This window comes from Bos mutus, chromosome 28, assembly GCF_027580195.1.
Source record: "Bos mutus isolate GX-2022 chromosome 28, NWIPB_WYAK_1.1, whole genome shotgun sequence".
Classification (NCBI taxonomy): domain Eukaryota; kingdom Metazoa; phylum Chordata; class Mammalia; order Artiodactyla; family Bovidae; genus Bos; species Bos mutus.
The window spans coordinates 32,117,489-32,126,428 of NC_091644.1; the positions used below are offsets into that span (position 1 = coordinate 32,117,489).

The window sequence follows — 8,940 nt, forward strand, 5'->3', positions numbered from 1 at the left end:
ATTTTCCAGGCAAGAGTACTGGAGTGGGGTGCCATTGCCTTCTCCAACTCAACACTGTTAGCCATTCAGATCAGATCAGTCACTCAGTCATGTCCGACTCTGCGAACCCACGAATCGCAGCATGCCAGGCCTCCCTGTCCATCACCAACTCCCGAAGTTCACTCAGACTCCCGTCCATCGAGTCAATGATGCCATCCAGCCATCTCATCCTCTGTCGTCCCCTTCTCCTCCTGCCCCCAATCCCTCCCAGCATCAGAGTCTTTTCCAATGAGTCAACTCTTCGCATGAGGTGGCCAAAGTACTGGAGTTTCAGCTTTAGCATCATTATTAGCCATTAGGGAAATACAAATTCAAAACATAATGAGACACCACAATGGTTAATCTTAGATGGGCTAAAATTGAAAAGCCTGATGTTAGTGACAAGTGGAGGAGTTAGAACTTCCATACACTGCTGGTGATAATGCAAGATGGTTTCAGTTTCTTAACAAGTTAAATATAAGCCTATCATTTGACTGAGCCATTCCATTCCTAGATATTTAACCAAGAGAAATGAAAGTATATGTCCATACAAAGACTTGTGCACATATGTTCAAAACAGCTGTACAGGAAACAGCCAAACACTAGAAGCAACTAAAATGTCTATTAACAAGTGAATGGATAAACAAACTAGTACAGCCATACAGTGGGAACACCGCTAGTAACAAAAAGGAATAAACTACTGACACCGATGTCAACGGGTTTCCCCAATGGCTCAGTGAGTAAAGAATCCACCTGTAACAGGAGAGACAGAGCGATCCCTGGGTCAGGAAGGTCCCCTGGAGGAGGAAGTGGCAACCCACTGCAGTATTCTTGCCTGAAAAATCTCATGGACAGAGGAGCCTGACAGGCTACAGTTCAAAGGGTCACAAAGAGACGGGAGTGACTGAGCTTTAATACGGATTAATGTCAATAATAGAAGTCCAACAATAAAAAGAGTACAATGAAAGAAAGATTCCATTTATATAAATTCAAGACAATGTAAGGTAATTTGTAGTGACAGAAAGCACAGCAGTTAGTGGTTGCTTGGAATGCGGTGAGAGTAGGGGAAGGTGATACCAGGAAGAAATTATTAAAGGGCACAAAGAAACTTTTGGTAGTGATGGATATGTCTATCATTTTGAGTGTGGTGATGATTTCAGGTAGACATGTTCAAATCATCAAATTTTATACTTTAAATGTGTAGGGTATTATAAGTCAATTATACCTCAGTGAAGCTGTTTAAAAAATAAAACCAAATCCGATTTAGTTCGAGTAGTAGTGTCAAAGAGGCATTTGCAAGTAAACTCCATTTTGGTCATTTGGACAAGTACAAAGATTTACATAATATCATATGTGAAACAAATCACCAGTCCAGGTTCGATGCACGATACAGGATGCTCGGGGCTGGTGCACTGGGATGACCCAGAGGGATGGTATGGGGAGGGAGGTGGGAGGAGGTTTCAGGATTGGGAATACGTGTACACCCATGACGGATTCATGTTGATGTATAGCAAAACCAATACAATATTGTAAAGTAAATTAGCCTCCAATTAAAATAAATTTATATTAAAAAAAAAAAAAAAAAAACTAAGAATACCCCAGGCTCCATCCCTACAAAAGTAGAGCTTGGATTACCCTGAAAGTCTCATTCATCTTTTCTATTTGCCTTGTGATTTTGAGACAAGAAGAGAGTATTAAAGATAGTTCATTCTACAGTACCGATCCCTACATAGTATGACCTTTCCAGTTCCTACTCAAACATTTGATTCTATAATTTTATGGAACTACTAATAAACTTTTCAAACATCACTTCCTGAATGCTTACACTGCAGGATGCCAAACTAACTTCTGCAATAAGAGTAGCCTGTCTTCTGCAAAATACAAGCAATTCATTTGAATCTGAATATTTATTTTCAAAGTTCTAGTCTGTATAATCTGCCTAAATTTTCTGTGCAGAATAATTTATTAAGTTTTCAAAAACTTAATACATAATTTTGAGTTCATTTAAACAAAGTCACAAAAATTATTAGGAAAACAAACCCTGTCAGTAGACTAAACATGAAGTACAAACATATGTGAGGGAGGGAATTAGAACTTCTTCTTTCTTGAGCAACTGATGAATATTCCAATGATACATGGATTCTTTAACATGTTACTGAATAAATGTTTTATAGATATTTAGAAATACTGATTACCAAAAGGCAGTGTGCATTCAACAAATATTTTGAGTACCTACTGTGTGTCCAGGCACTGCAATGAATGAGCCGCACCCACCACCCCCCAGCAAATTCATATGTTAAAATCCTAAACCCCAATATGGCAGTATTAGGAGTCAAGGCCTTTGGCAGTTCATCAGTTCGTGAAGGTGGAGCCCTCTTGAATGGGACTTATGCTCTTATGAGAGAACAAAAGTGAAGTCGCTCAGTCGTATCCGACTCTTGCAACACCATGGACTGTAGCCTGCCACGCTCCTCTGTCCATGGGATTTTCCAGGCAAGAATACTGGAGCGGGTTGCCATTTCCTTCTCCGGAGGATCTTCCCAACTCAGGGATTGAACCCAGGTCTCCTGCACTGCAAGCAGACTCCTTACCCTCTGAGCCAGCCAGGGAAGCCCTAAGAGGGAACAAAGTAGCCCTCTTCTGCTTTGTGAAGATACAATAAGATACAGCCTGGAAGAGGGTTATGGTCCTCAACACAACTCAATCATGCTGACATCCGGATCTCAAACTTGAGAAATATACTTGTTATAAGTCACTCAGTCTATGGTCACCTGCTTAGTTGCATCTGACTCTTTGTGACCCCACAAACTGTAGCCCACCAGGCTCCTCTGTCCATGGGATTTTCCCGGCAAGCATAGTGGAATGAGCTGCCATTTCCTCCTCCAGGGGATCATCCAGACCCAAGGATCTAATCTGCATCTCCTCCACTGCAGGCAGATTCTCTGCTTCTGAGCCACAGGGGAAGCCCTCAGTCTACAAGTACTTTATTATAATTGTCCAAACTCACTAAGAGAGGCATAGTGCTGGGTGTCAAGAACAAGTAATGTCAGATGAATTAATTCTCACGAGTGTTTCTGGGGAAAACTAAACTTATGGATTTCACAAGTTTACCAAAACTAAACTTATGGTACGTGGATTTCAGCAAGATAAATGCAGTAACATCAATATCATTATAGATAAAGCAGAAAATTGTGCCAAAGGTAGCCTGCAGCACAATAAAAAAGAGTCAAATCATAGCTACTTAATAGCTATGCAATCTTGAGCATAACACTTAACCTTTCTGGGCTTGGTCTGTAAAAAGAAATGGTTTGTCTGGATGACGAAAGATAAACTAAAAATATACACATACACATACAGACAAAGATAAACTAAAAATACATATATGGACATACATGCACACACATTCTCATTTTTTGGAGGACAAATTTGATTTAAATGCACATGCCCTTTAATTCAACAATTTGCAATTCCATGTTTAAGATTCTAAACTACAGAAATATTCATACTAATACGTAAAGTCAATGCATAAGGTATTTGCTAGTGTTATGAGTGTGAGTGAGTGTTAGTTGCTCAGTCGTGTCTGACTCTTTGTGATTCCATGGACTGTAGCCCACCAGGCTTCTCTGTCCATAGACTTCTTCAGACAAGAATACTGGAGTGGGTAGTCATTCCCTTCTCCAGGGAATCTTCCCAACTCAGGATCAAACCCAGGTCTCCTACACTGCAGGCAGATTCTTTACCGTGAACTCCAGGGATATAACAGCTAAATAAAAGCAATTTAAAGTCCTTCAATAGGGGAAAGGTTTAGTAAACTGCAGAATGTCTACCAGAAAATAACAGAATGTCTATCTAAAAGGGATGAAGCAGATCCAGATGCGGCTGACATAGATAATATCTATACAATGGTGTTGCTAAGTCGCTTCAGTTGTGTCCAACTCTGTGCGACCCCACAGACGGCAGCCCACCAGGCTCCCCCGTCCCTGGGATTCTCCAGGTAAGAACACTGGAGTGGGTTGCCATTTCCTTCTCCAATGCATGAAAGTGAAAAGGGAAAGTGAAGTCGCTCAGTCGTGTCCAACTCGTCTGACCCCATGGACTGCAGCCTACCAGGCTCCTTCATCCATGGGATTTTCCAGGCGAGAGTACTGGAATGGGTGCCATTGATTAACAAACTACAAATACTTCTTTCAGGTTTTGTCTGTATAACAGTCTTAGGAGCCAGATGGTCTGAGTTCACACATCTGCTCTATCACTTTCTAACTCATCAATACAAACAAATCCTGAATCTCTATAAACTTCAGTTTTCTCATCTGTTAGGTGGGGACAGTTATAGAATCTACCTTAAAGTGTTATTGTACAAATTAAGCAAAACGTGACAATCATTTAGTGTTCAATAAGTGTTAGGCATTATTTCCCATTACACAAAGTTTTGCTTTGTTGTTGCTGTTAACGGTTAAACCTACCAATCTTTTCCTGCAGGACTTCTCAATTTTGGCTTCCCTACCAGAAATTATTCTAGTATAAAATTTATTTCCTCAAATAGTCAATTCTTACAATTTATTAAATAATCCATGCTCTTGACACTAATTTGAAATGCCACTTTAATCAAAGCAAAATTCCTACATATATGGAAGTCTATTTCTGGCCTCTAAATAAGGGGTTAGCAAACATTTTAGGTAAAGGGTCAAGCAGTGAATATCACAACCAGTCAACTCTGCCTCACAGCACAAAGGCAGCCATAGAAAATGAGTAAATGAATGGCAGAGGTGCATTCTAAAGGATGCTGAAATTTTAACTTCATATAATTTTCATGTTACAAACTATTCTTTTTTCCCCAAGCACTTAAAAATATAAAAGCCACTCTTAGGTCACACATAGTAGGAAAGTAGGATCAAACCCATGCTCTAAACCCTTACAAATTTTTACATTCTTAAAAATGTTTTGTATTTATAAAATTCCACAAACAAATACATGTAATAAAAAGGTTAAACACAATATAAAGGCATACAGTGACACCTATCCTTCTAACCCAGAGGCCAGGTTCCCCTCTCTAGTTTTTGTGTATTCTTCTAAATCCACCGACATTATTAACATCTCAGCAGAAATAGTCTTATATGTGTATACATAACTTTCCACATGTGAATTCATCTTCAGGATAAATCCCTGGAAATGGAACTTTCCAGCTGGGACAAATTTCCATAAAGCATTCATTTCAACAGTAATTGGTCAGTTATTTATAGCTTCTCCCTTACTCGGGACAAACCTTCCAACATGCTTTATCTATTATCCACCTTCCCAATTAACTTTAAAATCATGTCAAATATCTGTTGCAGATTACAGACTGAAAAACTATATACTCCGGCTTATGAATTCTTTTGCATTGCGTTAAACTTCTTAGCTAGTTATCAATACCTTGGAGTAAAGAAATACATTTTACTGTTTTCTTTCATTGCTGTTTCTTGAATTCCACATGTATTTTTCTTGGATTAATTTTTCATTTGATATAGTACATCCTGAGACATTCCAAGTGGGTCTGGGTAAAAATGATTTTATTTTGCCACTACTTTGAATGAGAGTTTGGTGAGAAATAAGATTCTGAATTCAAAACATGTCCAATGAGCTGGCGTGGGCGGGGGGTGGTGGGGGGATGCTCAATGAGAGCTTTTCTGGGGGAGGAGCCACAACGCATGGCATGTGCAATCTTAGCTCCCCATCCAGGGATGGAACCCTTGCCGCCTGCAGTGGAAGCCTGGAGTCTTAACCAATGGACCACCAGGGAAGTTCTTTTTCCAACACTCTATGTTTTAATATTCAAGAACTGACTGTGTATTTTCAGGCCAGCTGGTATATATTCAGTAGGTATGTGACTGCTGACTGTGCTCAGCTGCTCAGTCATGTCCGACTCTTTGCAACCCCATGGACTGTAGCTCACCAGGCTCCTCTATCCATGGGATTGTCCCAGCAAGATTACTGGAGTGGGTTGCCATTTCCTCCTCCGGGGATCTTCCCCACCCAGGGATCGTACACACATCTACTGCATATCCTGCACTGCAGGCTGATTCTTTACCACTGAGCCACTGGGGGAGCCATACCTTCCCAAATCTGGGCATATTAATACTTATATTAAAGCTTTCTTCTTTTTCTTACATGAACTCCATTGTTTCAGGTCCAGTCCTTTGTGTTTTGTTCAGTCAGGGGTGTCTTTTATGTGCTACCATTTCCCACAAATGTTTAGTGATCTTTGTGGTCTGTTTCCATGATAAATGTATCACTATCTCAGCACAGGTGGAAATCACTGTACTCCTGTAGTAAATTCACAATTGTAACTAATCTTATAATTCAATTTTACATTTATACTCAGAACTTTGTGCAGTATGACAACAACAGTGTTAAGTGTTTTGACTTGCAATCCTATGACTCTTCAATCCATTTTTAGTCACCTTCTTTCGGTGTTTCATTTCCCCTAACAACCACTAACTTGAGTAACAACAGTTCTTACCTAAGTTTTGAGAACAAAACGGCACCAGCTTTATCCAACAGACTTAACTAAGGGACAGTTAAATAATGACAATCATAGATGTGCAATCCAAGGAGTAAATAATATGTAATAAATCACTTAAGTCTTGAAAATATTAATGGTTATGCTTTTTACCAATCTTTAATGTTACAAAAGTTAAGGTAACAAATTGTATTTTTTTAAAAAGGAAGACTCCAGGATGGTTAAGAAGTAATTTTCCATCTACTTTATGATTTAGCCATTCCACAGCTGACACAGATCTTCACCAAGACATTTGTTAAGAATGTTCATAGCAGTCTTCAAAATACACAATATAGAAAAACTGGAAACAAAAAGATCAACCAACAGCATAGTCATATAATCATGCAATGGATTCTACACACAATAAAAAAGAACAAACTACTGATACATGAAACATTATGGGTGAAACTCATAAGCAGTATGTGGAGTATACTGTATGATTCCTTTAATATAAACCCCCAACTAAACAAAACGAATAGAAGACAGAAATCTGAATACGGATGGGGGGGCGGGCACAGGGGTATAACTGACTTAGAAGCAGCAGGGGGAATCTCCTGGAATGATGGAAACGTTCCATAGGTATATAATATGATGTGGCTGGTGGTTGCAAAACTTAATAAATACATAAAAGTTCACTGAGCTGTACAACTAAGATTCATGCACTTTATGACTTCATATATATTTTATACTTCAATCAAAAAGTTAAGAAAAAATGTAATTTCCAAACTGATGGACTAAAACTATGTTTATGCCAAAATTCTCTGAGCCACAAATACTGGATATCCAAAATCCTTTTTACATTCTTTAAGTCATAAGACAATTTAAAACAAACGGTATCAGAATAATAATACAAAACCAACGTTAACATTCTCAGTCATAAGATACTTGGGAGTCCTACTTCCACATTTGAAGTACACATTTTAATACAACATTAATTCCAGCAAAAGTGAAGGCCCAGCTCCTGAGAACCATCAATGATAGTTAAATATCCAGACATCGCATATAAATCTGAAAAGCAGGCTGAAGGATAAAAGCTTAAGATTTTTACAATCAAATTTTCATTCTGCCAATAATATCAACAAAAGCCTCACTATGGCGTTTACAAATTATTCCTCTGCAAGTTGCTCTGGAATAGTATAATTTTCAAGATGAAGTCTGAAAATGCAAGAGGTTTCCCGTCCCTTGGTCTCCTCAGCCCCACTAATTGCTCCACAAATGTGTGTCTTTCAAAGGCGCCTAGCGTCTGGCAGAAAGCGAGGCTGCCGCCAGAGAATACTAATTTAACGCAATAAAGAGGTAACAGCTGACTACAAAGTTTATCCACTGAGGGGAGCAGAGACAGTGGTGTATTGGTTTTTTTAAAAAACGTGATAAAAATAAAACACGCAAACCAACGGTCTCTGGCAGCACTGTTCATAAAAAGACAACTCAAACCGCTCCGAAAAACCGCAGCTTTTCCTGACACGGGAGCCGGCTCCGGAGGGCTTGTCCGTGCGGCGACCCCACGCGGACAGGACCCCCCGGAGAGCTCGTCCGTGAGGTGACCCGACCAGGACCGAGACCCACAGTCCGGGACCCGCGCCCCACGCCCGCAAGGGCCGGACCCGCGCTCTGGAAGCTGCAGGCCGGTGAGCCAGGACGGCTGGGTACTCACCGCGTTCACCCATCTGCTCACGGCAGCCGCTGCCCTGCCGCCAGCTCCCCAGCCGCAGGCACTGCTGGGCGGCGCCCGGCTCTCTGAAGCCGCCACCTCCTCACCGCCCACCCTCGGGGCGCGCCGCCGCGCCGCCGACCTCCACTTCCGGCGCGCGTGAGGAAATGGGGCCGCCGCAGCGGAGCGATCTCGCCACGCCCACGCCCGCCCCGGCCCCGCCCCCGCCCCATCCGCGCGCAATGCTTGGCGAAGAAAGCGCAATAATTAGCATCCAGTACTGATTATAATCCATGATCTGTTACACTGTGTGCGTGACCGCGTGTGTCTAGTTCAAAAAACGATTTGTGGAGGCTGGGAGAGTGCGGGAGGCAGGAAACCCCTTTTGCCCGAGCAGGCGTCTACAAGGACGGGAGTACCAGCTTGGGCCGGACGGCTGGCTTTGCAAAAGGGAGGGACTCAAAAGAGGATGGCAGTGCTGATCCTGCCCGGGAACCCTGACTTGGGAGACCGAGGGGGCGTTAAGTGCCTGCGTGGGAAGTGAGCTGAGGAGTGACAGGTCGCCAGAGATGTCTGAGCATCCTCAGGAGTGCTGGGCTGCGTGTTTAGCCCCAGCGAGGAAGCCCTGGCTTCCAGTCACTCCATTTCTTTGGCCTTTAATTTCCTTGTATGTGAAAGGAGGGGATTGGGGTAGATTTTGGAAGTCATTATGGAAAATGACTTCGAGATCTGA

The 8,940-nt window shown here is 41.7% G+C and overlaps 1 protein-coding gene across 7 annotated transcripts in view; it reads right to left on the minus strand.

The window, feature by feature from the left end:
• The window catches only part of CSGALNACT2 (chondroitin sulfate N-acetylgalactosaminyltransferase 2), a 63,192-nt gene extending 54,827 nt beyond the window's left edge, over window positions 1-8,365 (minus strand). For 5 of the 7 annotated variants that reach the window (XM_070364884.1, XM_070364883.1, XM_070364880.1 and 2 more), the window contains exon 1: window positions 8,211-8,364. The gene's annotated coding sequence lies outside the window, so the exon portion shown is untranslated. Of the gene's footprint in view, window positions 1-8,210 lie in introns of all 7 variants that reach the window. The other 2 variants (XM_070364885.1, XM_070364886.1) reach the window with 1 other exon arrangement.
• Window positions 8,366-8,940: the final 575 nt, after the last annotated feature.